At 35.4% G+C, this 13,772-nt stretch overlaps 1 pseudogene across 1 annotated transcript; it reads right to left on the bottom strand.

The window, feature by feature from the left end:
- Positions 1-2,813: 2,813 nt before the first annotated feature.
- On the bottom strand, positions 2,814-5,357 carry LOC125219193 (pentatricopeptide repeat-containing protein At3g62890 pseudogene; annotated as a pseudogene). Its single transcript, XR_016137148.1, has 2 exons — positions 5,159-5,357; positions 2,814-4,840 (listed from the first exon to the last, which is right to left on the bottom strand). The product of XR_016137148.1 is annotated as a pentatricopeptide repeat-containing protein At3g62890 pseudogene (transcript).
- Positions 5,358-13,772: the final 8,415 nt, after the last annotated feature.

Here is a 13,772-nt window from a genome sequence, read left to right as displayed (position 1 = left end):
TAGGGTTGTTTTATATAACAAACTAGTAATTAACGCTAAATACCAATAAATCATTATAAAATAATGAGGAGTTCATTACAACTTTATTTATATAGTTTATTATAGGGAATTCAAATATTTAAAAACAATGACATCATCTAGCATAATTTAAAAATATGAAGTTCATTATAAGTTTGTTATTAGTTCATTATAATGAACTCCAGATTGTCTTATAATGGTGTTGTTTGACGTTTAAGATTTAAGACTTTAAGACTAGTTTGGTATTAATCAGTCCTGTACAAGTATATCTATTACACTCTAATATCTTGTTTGATAGTACAATCAAAATCAATAAATATTACTGTATACTACAATATTTTAAGGAATTCTGCATATATTACACCATCTTGGGTAGTACTCCTATTATTAATACAAATCATAATTATAACTAATGTTAAATATATATATTTAGTTTAATTAATATGTTAAATAGAGCCAAATCTGTGGCACATCATCTCATACCCTATACCAATTACCCTTGTGTAGTGTTAGATATAGCTAGTGACTAGTGAGTGTTTTTGGATGAGATATTAATATATCTACTTTTTTGATGAGGCAGTCATATATTTATTATATTACTCTCCCCGTCCCGGAGTATTAGACTCACTTCTTTTGGGCACATGATTTAAGGAATTGATATTTAAATAGTTGAAGTGGAGAGAGTAAAGTATGAGAGAGGGAAAAAGTAGGGGAGAGAAGAGAGAAAAAAGTAGGTGGAGAATAAAATAAGATAGATGTTTTTTGCTAAAAAAGGAAATGAGTCTAATATGTTGGGACATCCCAAAAAGGAAAGTTGGTCTAATACCTTGGGACGGAGGGAGTAGTATTTTGGGTGATGATAAAATGCAAATTCTATATATTATAGAAACTCAAAACTCCTGAATACAATGTTAATATAATGTCATTATATGTAAATTAAATTTCAAGATTTTAATGTTAATATAATGTCAATACAACCTCAACTATTCATACACTGTTGACATTTTTTGTTGCTATTATTTTATTATTTATTGATATTTTCTAATGATTCTGGTCATAATTTTAAATTTATATATTTAAAGTTTGTAATGATTACATCTATAAATAAATACTACTATTACTAATAAATAGTATTACTAGTAAGATACAGTCAGGTTATTTCCATATAGGACAACAATATTTTCGGATTGGGTTTTTTGACTGTGACTAAAATACTGGAAAAATTATTCTTAATTAATGTTTGTCGTTTATTGTAAATATATAAAGTAATCTATTCAGATAATATAATGGAATATTTTTGGTGTGAGAGATTATGACTGACTTAACAGTAGATCAAAGTGTAATCCTGAAGAATTTCCAGGATTTGATTAGAGAAGATTCCATCGCCAAGTTAATCACTAGCTAGAGTTAATAAAAAATGAAAAGTAAAGAAAAACTTTTGACTAGAGTTTTATAATTTTTTTAATGCAATTTGCAAACTGGAGTCCATTATTTATGTGATTGACAGTTTCTCTTATATGGCCAGACAATAATAGTGCAACAAAAATAAACAGATTCTTGTATACATATATATGTCATTCAGATTTCAGAGATCACCTGCAATTTGATCTTGATAATATACACACATTTTGAAATTGAAAGATCCAATCCCAAACTTGATGAATCTGGACATAATTTAAAGTTCATTTTGATGGTTGGACAGCAGATGACATAGTTTTTTGAGGCAGACAATAATTGAGTGGAGGCATAAAAAATAAACATGAGATTATGGAAGCTGCGAACAACTTCTATGTCATCTAAAAAAGAATACTTTTAAATAAGTTCAAAATATCGGAAAATTAGTCTCTAAAACCATGAACTTTTTCTATAATTTGGTATTTCCCATGAACTTTAAAAATTAATATATAATATCACAAATTTTGCACTTTGTTTTGGTATTTCCCACGGCATGTCTATTACTATATTTGACTAACTTACGAGGCTTTTTTTATCATACTTGATACAATTAAATCAACGTGGTTTTGAACGTGACTTTTTATTCTACATGTTATGAACTTAAAATGTGGTTTAAAATATCATAAAACATATCACGGTTGCCTACATAAAATGAGATTTTGATGAAAATATCTTATTTGAGTAAGTGTGAGAAATACCAAACAAAATGCAAAGTTTGTGATATTATGGACCAATTTCAAAGTTTGAATTTAATTACACACAATTGAGTTAAATTAAACTCTCTTAGGTACCATAAGCCCAACCACAATCCATCCCCTCTCTTTTTTTATTTTTTTGTTATGTTTAGTTGGCCCAATCCATACCCTCATTGTGGCCCTAAAACAGAATAATAATACATCCTTTCATAATTAATAGTCTGAAGTGAACCGCAACTGCACCAGTTGGAAGTCTGAAGGAAATAGTTCGTCTAATTGAACATAATGAAGATTTTTATTTTCAAGATAATAAACCTTTTCCATGAAAATCCATTCTATAAAACGGACCCTAAAAATATTTCGGCGTTGTGATTGCGATTGGCATAGAATTGATAAATGCCTGAAAATAAAACAAGGATAATTATATTTCTAGATTTTATGAGAAAAATATGATGTCATTTAATAATAGGATAGGAGGTGTATTCTTCATTTCTTCTCATGAAATATACAATTATCATTATATTATTTTCACGCAATTCTATACCATTATTGGTGTGAGGGATATGAGAGATATTCCCCAAAATATGCTCATATCACAATAGTTTGTCTTAGTTTTATTGGAATAATAAAGATTTTATTGAACAATGAACATGGATGATGAATTCATTCAAATTAACTTCATTCTTCAAGATTTAAACTAAAAGAAAACAAAAGTAACAAGTGAATGGCAACTAACTACCAATAGTCCTTGCAAGAGCAACAGCCATCTTTAAAAGTATGAAATCTATTGCGATCACGCACAACTATTTCTCTCTTCACAATCTCAGACAACAGCTTAAACGCAGCATGACAATCTTCACACACTCGAAGATTCTTGAATATTCTAACCGTTTCTCGTGGAGGCAAGTTTATAAGACCAAATACTAGTGCTAGTTTCTCACTGTGACCAAAAACATACCTCTCTTTCTCTTCTTCTTCCATGTCAAGTAGAACAACTGAGGTATTTGGTACATAGCCTTTCTGCCTCAGAGGTACCAGCAATTCGTTCCATTTCTCGACTATCTCTTCCGATTGAGAGTGGGACTCGTCGCCAGCCACAAATTCGTGAACCAAACCCTTGATTGTAATCGAGCTACAGCCATATGTTTTCTTTAGCCCCCTCTCTTTCATCAACTTTCTCACTCTCGCTGCATCTTCCCGTTTCTTTGCTTCCGAGTATATGTTTGCCAGCACAACGTAGTAGCCATCGTTGTTGGGGTCGAGCTCATGGATGTGTTTCATTGCTACTTCAGCCATTTCGACGTCCTTGTGAACTTTGCACCCACCAAGAAGGGCGCCCCATATGGCTGCATTCGGTGTTGTAGGCATCTGTTTGATGAACTCATACGCCTCTTGTAGCAGCCCGGCTCGACTCAATAGATCAACCATGCAGCCATAGTGTTCAATACTCGGAGTGATTGCAAAATCACTGGTCATCCTGGCAAAGAATGCACGTCCTTCGTTTATCAATCCCATATGGCTACAAGCATTTAATAGACCGATGAATGTGACATCGTTGGGCTTTACTCCTGTTTGAATCATTTTGGAGAAAAGGCCTAAAGCTTCATCAGCATTTCCATGGAGTGCTAGCCCTTGAATCATGGCTGACCACGAGACAACTGTTCGTTTCTTCATACCCTCAAAAACATCTTTTGCAGCTTGTAAACATCCACATTTGATGTACATATCAATCAGTTTGTTACAAATTAGGACATTTTCCGTAAACCCACTCTTATCCGAATAATCATGAATCCACCTCCCGAGATCAAGATCACCCAAATCTGCACAGGCTGCTAGAACAGCCACTACAGTTGCTTCATTAGGTTTCAAGCCCACTTGTTTCATTTCTCTGAATATATCAATAGCCTTCTTAGGCTTCCCACAACGAACAAAACCTGCGATCATAGCTGTCCACGACCTCAAATTCCTATCAGGCATCTCCAAAAACATTTGGTGTGCTAAAGCAATATCACCTCTCTTCACTAGCTGTGTGATCATCGTATTCCACGTAACAACATCACGCTGCAACATCTTGTCAAACAGTAGAACTGCATCATTGATCTCCCCGCACGATGAATACATATGCAATATCACATTTTGAAGAACCAAGTTGAACAGAAGGCCGAGTTTCACAACGAGCGCATGAACTATTCTACCGTGAGAAAGGTCCATCAACTTCACACATGCCTTGAGGACGAATGAGCAAGTAAAACTGTCAGGGCAAACATTGTGCCTTCGCAATTGATGAAAAAACAAGATGGCATCAAACGGGGTATCACTTTCAGCAAAGTCTCTTAAGCAAGAATTCCATGCAGAGGTTTCTGACTGGCCTACTTGCTGAAAAATTCGTTGAGCGTAGAGGAAACTGGGGGTAAGAGCACAAACTGAGGCTACACGGGATAGTGGGAGATGTGAGAGAGGTGAGCCTGATTTGATGAGAAGAGAATGCACTAATTTGAGCTCGGATACAGAGTTGAACTTATGCAATTGCTGTGTTTCCAAAGGGGGCTTTGGTGAACTTTGTAAGCTGTGTCCTTTTCCACAACACGATATAGAGGGTAGTGCACAAATCATAGCAACTCTCAAATTGTATGGTTAAACTTCAAAAGACAACCTTTTCCACTTCAACAATCCTGGCAGATATCCAAACAACACTAGGTTGAAAATATTGTAAAGATATGGAGTTGTAAAAATATGTGAATTGCAAGTACAACTACAAATTAAAGGGATGATACAACTTTTTAATAGTCCCATTTTTATGAATTCCCCAAAAACAGAGGAATGATACAAATTCTTATTTATGAATTCCCCCAAAACAGAGGAATGATACAGCTTCTGATTAGCCCCATTTTTCATGAAATCCTCCACAAGAAATATAAGCATGTATTAAACTAATCTATCCAAAAATATTGACAAGCATTCAACAAATTGAGAAAAAAGAGGCATTGAACCTGGAAAGGGAGAGATTTGTTGGTGTATCATTTGAACAAAAGTAGGTAGGTTGAGGAATATGTTTCATATTGTGAGAGAATTAGAGTTTGGAAAAGGGGAAAACTGCTGTTGAAGACGTCGGCGCGTATGGAAAGCAAAGCACGGTGGTGAGAGCGGGAGATGAATTCGGAAAGGGTGAAATTTAGCTCAACTCACATCTTTATTCAGGATAATAATAATAATAATAATAATAATAAAAGGAATCCTATCAAACCAAATTAGAAAAAGTAATTGAAATGAAATATTCACAAAAATAAAATCCAATAGATTATACTCCTCCTATCAGAATTTTACACGCTTCTTATTTTTAAAATAGTGTTGATGAACCTAATGTGTTATGTGCACTTAGTCAAGTGGAGCTTTGTAGCTTAGAGCATCCGCAGCAGTGTTTTTACCGCCGTCCGTCCGTCTGTGCCGTTGCAGCTCGTCCGTCTGTGCCAGCGGCACGGAGCTGCTCACGTCCGTGCCGCTGAGCAGCCCTACGTGTCACGATTTGATTGGCCAACGGCTTAGGCGTTGAAAATTCGATTTCCTTTTTTTAAAAAAAAATTCATAAATAATTCGAAATAATACCAAAAAAAAAAAAAAAAAAATCGGATTCCCAAAAAATAGAACCGTTTATGGATGTTTTTTTTTTGGATTTTTGTGATTTTTTTTTATATCCCAAAATCATCTATAAATACACACATTCATCATCCACTTTTCACATCAAATTATCTCTCATTCATACTTTTTCATACTGATCATCTACATCTTCCTCTCTCACCCAAACCCTCTCTAAAAAATTCAAAAATGGATTTCACCGATCTCATTGTGGAAGCGAAGCGTGAAGAACAAGAATATTATGAACAATATCGTGCCGCCTATGAAGCCTATGTTGCCGCCAATACCCCCGCCCCTCCTCCTCAACCAACTAGAGCAAAATGTCGCTACATCCCTCGTAATCGAGAGGGAGCCCACGAAAGGCTCGTTGCCGACTATTTTTCCGACCAGCCGCGGTATCCAGAAGATTACTTTCGGCGCCCTTTTCGCATGTCAAAACGGTTGTTTATGCGTATTGTCAACACAGTGTCCACCCGTGTTGAATACTTTCAATCAGGTGTAGACGCAACCGGTCGGCAAAGTCTTTGGCGTTGCAAAAGTGTACTTGTGCCATCCGACAACTTGCTACTAGGCAAACGGCTGACCTCTTCGACGAGTATTTGCATGTCGGTGAGTCAACTGGAATCCTATGCCTCAAGAGTTTTTGCGACGGCGTTCGTTCTGCTTTCGGCGAGGAATTCCTTCGGGCACCCACCACCGACGATTGTCAACGGTTGCTTCATCTTCACGAAACAGTCCACGGTTTTCCTGGTATGCTAGGCAGCATTGACTGCAAAGCATTGGAAGTGGAAGAATTGCCCGACTGCTTGGAGGGGGCAATACTTAAGCGGCCACAAAGGCGGCGGCCCAATGCTTATCCTTGAAGCGGTCGCCGATTATCGCCTATGGATTTGGCATGCATATTTCGGTGTTGCCGGATCCAACAACGACTTGAACGTGCTATATTCTTCACCACTCTTCGATGATGTTTTGAATGGTATAGCACCGGCGATTAACTTCACCGTCAACGGAAATGCATACCACATGGGTTACTATCTCGCCGATGGTATCTACCCAAGGTGGTCGACTTTCGTGAAGTCGTTCAGCAATCCACAAGAGCCGAGACGGATTCTTTTTGCGCAGCGTCAAGAGCCTGCTCGAAAAGACGTCGAAAGAGCTTTTGGGGTCCTTCAAGGCCGATTCAACATTGTGAAGTCCCCTTCTCGACTTTGGTGCGTTAAGAATATCGCCGACATCATGTATGTAATATCCCAAAAATGACCCTAGACGAGATTTTCCATTCCGGCTTAGAAATAGTAAAATCAGACCTTACGACAAATAATTCTATATATAAAAAAAATAGTGAAAATCATATATGGTTGGAAATGAAAGGGAACTGAATAAATTTAAATTATAAGTGTCAATTAATGAGTGTCATTGTGTCTTTCTAAATGAGTATTAAAAGTATAATATGAGTAATATTATGCAAGAAATTAGAATTTGATTGATGTTTGTATAAGAATTTATAGAAGGGCAAATTTGTAATTCGCATGAAATACACTACTCTAATGACTTGATCTAAGCACGGTGATTTTATTCCTACAAGTAATACCATGAGATGAGTTCTTTTTAATTCTTAGAAGTATATAGAAAATTCTAGAAATTTATCGTATACATGGATATGTAGGATTATGCCAAATGACAACATAATGTCCATGAATTAAAATAATAGTTGGAGGCACCTTTTAAGATCTAAATTGAAATTCTTCTTCCCTACTTCTTCATCAAGAAAATCGGCAAGCCCTCTCCAAGACTCCATAGCCATTTTTCTTCACTAATTTTCAATTTACATTGACGATGTAATCGGATAATCGGGACATTCTTGAGGTAGGACTACCTTCTTATCCTAATTTTGTAGTATATAGATTGATATTTCATTTAGTTTGAAATGATTAAATTTCTGTCCTCATGATTTGAGTTATTAGAATGATTTAACCTTTGAATTATTGATGAATATATGATTTTGGATAGAGTAAGATATATTTTAATAAATTATTAGAAGCTATGGTAATCTTAGCATGTAATTTGAAAATATACCTTATGGATGGTTTTGGTAGTTTGAAGATCAAGCCTGATGAGATATATATAATTTAGGAGATGTTTGAATAAGAAGTGAAAAAGAGTTTGCTACAAGTTATAGAGATGTTTAAATCCTTGTTTTTCGGACAACTGTTCCGAATTATTTGGCATACGTAGGGAAGTGAAAATGTTTGTTTAACAATTTTTAAACTACTTTTAATGGGTCTTGTTGTAACCTGAATAATTTCGAGATTTTAGGAATTCATTTCAAATATATATAAATTGTTTAGAGAACATTGCCAGAAACTGTCCGATTCTGGCAGTTTGTAGAAATAGATGATATCTCCTAGACCACTAAGAAGTTTTGAGGGAATCTTGTTGGAAACTAAACTAGACTTATTTGGGTAATGGAAAGTATTAGGCACCGTGTCCGGATGAATTTACCTCATCAATAAAAAGTCACTACAGTGAAGTGGTTAGATTAAAAGTTAAAGGAACAATAACAACTATAAAAATGGAATTATGTTGGTACTATTAACTTACATAATATATATTGTATGAGGTGATCACACTCATGCAGTTGGCGAAAAGTGAAGGCGTGAGACTAAGATAACTATTATATGAAGACGCTTTGGGCTTTCGAAGTAGGATGTCCTATGTTAGAACTCAATTTCGTTAATTACGTACATATTTTGTTAAATAAGATTTTTATTAATACTAGTAAATGTATGTTGATGTGACCATGTGTATTAAGTTTGAATGATGTGGGTTATGCGTTCATGTTGTGATATAATTAGTAGATATATATGTGAATCTGTTGATTTTAAAGTGATAATAATTTGTTACATGTTTATGTGAGATTTGATGTATTGAGTGTGGTCCTATAGAATTTTGTTGGGTAATAGTATTACATACGAAAATGTGTTTATGCATTGTGCTTGAATATGTTCATTGAGTATAATTGCTATGTCATGTGACAACAATTATTGCATTATATGTAATCACTTATCTTCTGGACTGCAGTGGGGATAGTTTGTTATCTGATTGGCTCTTATCTATCTGTCTGATACACATTGCTCTTGGGAGCATCTGACATAATTTGTTCTGCGAGTTTCTGATATGATTGGCTCTTTTGGAGTGTCTGATACAATTTGTCGTCTGCACCCTAAATGGGTGGTCCGTGCGGCGTCCTTTCAAGGGCAATAGCTGCGTCTGTATTTGCATCGGATTTGACCCCTGTACCGAAGTCTGTTACTAAGCCAAATAAAGGAGTTGTATGTGTTGTACTATGCTATTGTGTGAAATCTCCATTATAATTAGGATATGTCTTGATATTTAGGGCATGACATAGAGTTATGTTATGTGTGTTTCTGTGGAGCTATGATATAAGTGTTGGAAATTTGATATTTTGCTAATATGATTTGACAATGTATATGAACTTATAAGTTTCAGAAGTCTAAAGATGGGATGAGGATTCTGTAGCTGTAACGGGAATATAGATAAGTTTATTTACTAAGAATATTAATTTCTAATGAGGTAAAGATCATTAGATATCTACTTACGTAAATATGTTGGTTTATTATTTCTCAGTTCTGAATAATTTTGTTTTAGTATATGAATACTTTACTAGGCTTTCTAAGAACTTTTCCCTCCCTACAGGTTAAGCTATAGATTTTGACATCGAGTTGTAACGCCCCACTTTTTCAAACCCTAATTTTCGGGTTATAAAATTTTTGCATTAAATGCCTTAAATGCTATGATATGTGAATTATTTGATGAGTAATTAATTGCATAGTGTCTTTGTGACCTAATTGCGTATGAGAATTGAGATTGAGTTGAATAGTCAACTTGTTGAAATGTTGACGTGGCTATTGAATAGTCAAAGATGGGAAAAATATGACGTGGTCGTTGAAAGGTCAATGCGTTGAGAAAAAGAAGAGGAAGTGAAAAAATGATTGATTGGGTGTGAATATTTGATGCGGAGAAATATAATTGTGGTGAATTATTTTCCTAAGGGATGAGTGAGAATTAAATATGAGCATTATTTAAATGTGTGGAATTTCGACCCTCCTATGTATTGGAAAGAAATCCTATTTTTCTTGGATTTAATTATTGCTTGGGATAATTATCCGAATTAAATCCAAAGTCCGAATATCCTTTGATTATCTTGAGATTTTCGAAAATCTCATAAAATAGGGGAAGAAGGAATTGTTTATTATATTATTTGATCCCTTATTTATTCTCTTCCATGAATAAATATAAATATGTTAAAATATTCTAGCATATCTTGCCAAATCTAAGAAGATATTGCCATATCCTAATTAAATTAGGATTTGATTTTGAATCACTTTTGAAGAAGGCAAATCACGCCTATTCCTATTAAATTGGGGAGTTTAATTATTATTTTCTTGCTCCGTGATATATTATTCTACTCCGTGAAATATTTGAATTTAAATCATAGGCTAATCTAAAAGCCTAGAATTCGAAATCCCCTACTAATTCTCTTCAAATTTCCGGTCCTTCAACAAACAAATCTTCCCAAATCTTTATTTATTTAATTATTGGAGTATATCTTAACCTCTATAAATAAGAGGAGAGAAAATCAAAACCCTAGCTACAAAAAATCGCCCCCCCCCCCCCACTCTTGAAAACCGTTCCCCACTTCTCCCCACTCTCTCCAAATTTTCTTCAAGTTCTCTTCAAGATTTCTTCATCAATTGAGAAGAATCTAAATTGGAGTTCAAGATTTTATTGAAGAATCAAGGCTATAACTTGTTTCTACCGATTGTTCTTTTGGAAAAGGTACCTTAATCTTTGATCTCCTCTTCTTCTACCGATTAATCGGTATTCTTGAGTCCACATGCATTTAGATTGAGCGAAAGGGAAATAAATTGATGAATTTTGGGATGCATGGATGTGCGTGTGTATGTGACCGTGTGTGTGTGTGTGTGCGCACGCCTCGGCGTGCGTGCACATGTGTGGTGTTCGTGTACGTGTGTTGTGTGTGTAGAACACTCATGCGTGACACGATTTAATGGTGAATTTGGAGTGGTTATTTGAATAAAAACGATATGCTAATCATACCTTGATTTTGGATGATGATATTAAAGATTTATCAATGGGAAAAAGGGAAATATGGGAGACATGCAAGATTTGGAATCAATGATTGAAACTGATTTGTGATACGCCTAATTTAAAGGTGATACTTCGCGCTCTCAGCGTGATAAACGAGGAGAAGAGAATACTATCGAGCTAAGCCGACGAGGTGGGCTTTCTTTTAAAATAAGGACATTGTCCTAAACTGATGTTGATGAGAATGAAATATGTGTTATCATGCCTTGATTTGTTTTGTCGTGCCAATCCCTCGTGGCTATGCCACTATTTATTTAATCGAATTCGGATCCTTGTAGAGCCGCAAACTCTACTTGGGTTAGTGTACACCAATGTTAGACCGAGTGTCAGCGTACGGGTTGGCCGGTCTAGTGACCTGGATTGCGGCCGCATTCCTTGTCATGTAGAATGAGGATATGGTAAACGTCGATGTGAAAAATGGTTGCGCGACCGTGATATTTGAGAAAGAAAATATTTTGGTGCCTCGGGTCTTTCTAAAGTTAAAACCCCGATGGACACTTGAAAATGGCATGATAATTACTACTGTTGATAAAACTGTTTTCGGCAATGAGCCCATGATTATAGTACTCAGCCCTGCATGTGTTTTCCCTATGTGCAGGTTGAGCGGTGACGAGCGGGCGGCGGTGTTGAGTAGGAAATAATAAGATGATCTGTTGGTACTTAAAGCGTCGTTGTGTCTCCATACATAGCCTCACTTCTTTCTTGGTCGCTTCCGCTATATTATGAAAACTTGTGATCTTTGGTTGGGTTGAATACTTTTAAATTCGTGGGAATATTTTGGATATGGAACAGTTGGAATTGTTTTTGGAAACTTTGATAAGCATTTATTGTGATAGCCTTTTTGGTTGGATTTCTTTGCTAAGGCATTATTCTTCTTCTTCTTCTTATTTGTTCATTAAATGCTTTGGTTAAATCCCTTTTTTTAAATGGAACCCTAGCCTATGATCTTTGATGCATTTAAGTCCGCCTAGTTAACGATCGCCGCATTTATTATACCCTAGATGGGCGGGTCGTTACAGTAGCGCAACGGCTGCATCTTCAGCAAGTCTCTAGTCGTTTGAGAAAGTTTATAAAGTGTATCATGTTTGGTATGAAGCTTTGATAGTCCATTTTTGCTGTAATGCCCTAATATGAAAAATTTTCCGTAATGAATTTTTGTTTGAGTTTCCGCAAATTCCAATTGATGACGTCATTATGCGGTGGATTTTTACCTATCGAGTAAGAGATGTTACAATGTACACGTGTATTATCTTGCACAACATGATTATAGCTGATGAAGGACCGAGGGCGACTAACTTTTATGACGATGATGAAGCCGGAAGCTCAACCGCGAGGTCTCCCCCACGCCGAGGTGTGCATACGACGGTGAACGAGAGGATCGAAAGAAGACACACAATGCGCGATACAAGAGCCCACACTGAGATACAAAAAGATCTAATCAATCACATTTGGGCGAAATTCGGCAACGAGTAGTGGGTCTTTTTAATTTTATGGATTTTAATTATGCAATTTTTAATTTTTAGGATTTTAATTATGTAATTTTTAATTATTTTGTAATTTGTAATAGTATTCCGGGTATTTTTAATGCATTTTAATATTGTGAAAATGTTTTTATTTAAATTGAATAATAGAATGATGGGACCCTTGAGCTTGTCCTTAGCTAAGAGCACGGGTGTTGTGCTCTTAGCTAAGGACAAGGAGTAAAAGTGGGTCGGGGCTCACTTCCGTGCTCTTAGCTAAGAGCACGGATGTGGATGCTCTTAGACTCATCCGAGCGGGGAGTTGTGTGCACTCAAGACTCAACCGCTCGTCCGAGCAAACGACTTATGGATTGCGCAAATTTTGTAAAACAATGATATTTTTCTTTTATGACTTCGATTACAAGATGTCTACTCAACTTAGGGATTAATTGAAAATCATCATTGTATAGGATTTTCTTTTTCATCAAAAGTCAATAAACTGGTCAAGACATCCAATTGACGAAATTGATAAAAACAACAAAAAAAACCTAGTTTAAAACTAAGTAAACCGCTCTAAATTTCATAGTAGTAGTAGTACATGAAATATGAGGGGATTAACTAGTTATTCGACTAATTGAGTAACTAAATTATCGAACAATGTCGAAGCCAATATAACAACATTGACAAATTAAGCCGAATGAGATTCTTGATCCTACAATCATTTTCGTTGTCACGTTATCCCACTAATTATTAATCTATCTTAATAACATTTATTTTAAAACAAAAATTATACCTAAAATAGTAGTACATCATTATTCAATATGATTCGATATTCAAAATTGCAAGAAACTTATTTTCTACCGAGAAGTAGATTCAGAATTAAGATAAGGAATGAAAAAATATGAAAATAAGAGCTTCCGTTCGTAAAATTTGTGTTTATGTTATAGGAGTAACAAATTATTAGTCAGTAGCTAACACACGACAAAAAAGTAGCAGACGAATGAAGTAAAAAAATTAGCAATGGAGCGCAAAATATTATGGCACATAGGATCTCATTACTATTTCATTTAAATCGAAAAATTGGGTATTCTAATTTGTTTTGGATACTATGTTAGTGTGGACTGGCCCAACAACCAAGTACCAGGTTAGATGCATGGGCTGGGCTGGCCCAACCACAGCCACACCCAGATATTTTAGTTGTCAATAATCTTAATATTGAGTTGGGTTGCTTTTAGATGTGAATAGCAATGAGAAAAGGAGAGAAAATTTTATGGAGTTGAGGCCGACAGATGGGAGGCTGGAAATGTATTCTTTGAAGATA

This window comes from Salvia hispanica, chromosome 1, assembly GCF_029641045.1.
Source record: "Salvia hispanica isolate PSC_SH4W2 chromosome 1, Shi_PSC_v1, whole genome shotgun sequence".
In the NCBI taxonomy this organism is placed as follows: domain Eukaryota; kingdom Viridiplantae; phylum Streptophyta; class Magnoliopsida; order Lamiales; family Lamiaceae; genus Salvia; species Salvia hispanica.
This window is presented reverse-complemented; position numbering and strand designations above follow the sequence as displayed.